A 1,583-nucleotide genomic window follows, 5' to 3' on the forward strand; every position below is an offset into this window, starting at 1 on the left:
AAGTGTCAGGAAGTCGTTTCTGAAAGTATTTGTATGGAGTGTAGCCATGTATGGATGTGAAACATGGACGATAACTAGTTTGGACAAGAAGAGAATAGAAGCTTTCGAGATGTGGTGCTACAGAAGAATGCTGAAGATTGGGTGGGTAGAGCACATAACGAATGAGGATGTATTGAATAGGATTGGGGAGAAGAGAAGTTTGTGGCACAACTTGACAAGGAGAAGCGATCGGTTGGTAGGACATGTTCTGAGGCATCAAGGGATCACAAATTTAGTATTGGAGGGCAGCGTGGAGGGTAAAAATCATAGAGGGAGACTAAGAGATGAATACACTAAGCATATTCAGAAGGATGTAGGTTGCAGTAAGTACTGGGAGATGAAGAAGCTTGCACAGGATAGAGTAGCATTTAGAGCTGCATCAAACCAGTCTCAGGACTGAAGACAACAGCAACAGTATGGGAGTGTGTGTGTGCGTGTGTGTGTATATGTGTGTGTGTGTGTGTGTGTGTGTGTGTGTGTGTGTGTGTGTGTATTATCATTCCGGAATTGCTGTGCAGAGGTTTTGAAATCTCTTGCACAACAGTTAAGTGCTGCAGTTTTGCCTTGAAAATGGCAGGGTGCGCATCTGTCGAAATATCGACGGTTGTCGTCGACATCACGCGGCTGCATTCCTGTAAGTTATTTAAAAATTGTATACGCCGGGAGAAACTCAGCTCTCACATTTCTAGGACTGATTTTTAGGCTTTGAATCTCTGAATATTCTCTGGGCCACCCATCTTCACAATATCCCCGTGTGTGGATCCTGAAGTTGTGAAGATGACGTTAGATTGATATCACTTCGCTACACAGAAGCACAGGATGGGCGAAATACTAAAACAGATCATCCGTTGCCACCGAAGATGATGCAGGCTGCCTACTTTAAGGTGCATGAAACTCATCGACACTGAGACAGAGACGTTTATATTATACACTGAAGAGCCAAGAAAAGAGGTACACCTGCCTAACATCGTGTAGGGCACCGCGAGCACGCAGAAGTGCCTCAACACCACGTGGCATGGACTCGACTAATGTCAGAAATAGTGCTGGAGGAAACTACCATCATGAATCCTGCAGGGCTGTCCATAAATCATGAGAGTACGAGGAAGTGGAGGTCTCTACAGAACAGCATGTTGCAAGGCATCCCAGATATGCCCAATAATGTTCATGTCTGGGGAGTTTGGTGGCCAGCGGAATTGTTTAAACTCAGAACAGTATATATATATATATATATATATATATATATATATATATATATATATATATATATATGGCTAACCGGCCATTTGACCATCTTCTTCTGTGCGGATGCAGAAAGAGTCCCCGAACTTTTACGGGAATCGCCAAAAAGCCGCGAGTAATGAGTATTATGGGCAGGGACCCTGTGCAGATAGTGCGGGAAATAAGTTGAAAATGTGGGTCTCACGGGAGGGGTGCTAGCGACAAGTCCCTGCAGTTGAACTATCCTCTGTGTCCTCGGTGGCTCAGATGGATAGAGCGTCTGCCATGTGAGCAGGAGATCCTGGGTTCGAGTCCCGGTCGGGGCA

General features: G+C 45.1%; 1 non-coding gene across 1 annotated transcript; it reads left to right on the forward strand.

Moving 5' to 3' along the window:
- The first annotated feature begins 1,509 nt into the window (after nt 1–1,509).
- Nucleotides 1,510–1,583, forward strand: Trnat-ugu. The gene has a single exon. It is a non-coding gene; the product is annotated as a tRNA-Thr (tRNA).

The sequence above is a fragment of the Schistocerca piceifrons genome, chromosome 2 (assembly GCF_021461385.2).
Source record: "Schistocerca piceifrons isolate TAMUIC-IGC-003096 chromosome 2, iqSchPice1.1, whole genome shotgun sequence".
NCBI lineage: Eukaryota > Metazoa > Arthropoda > Insecta > Orthoptera > Acrididae > Schistocerca > Schistocerca piceifrons.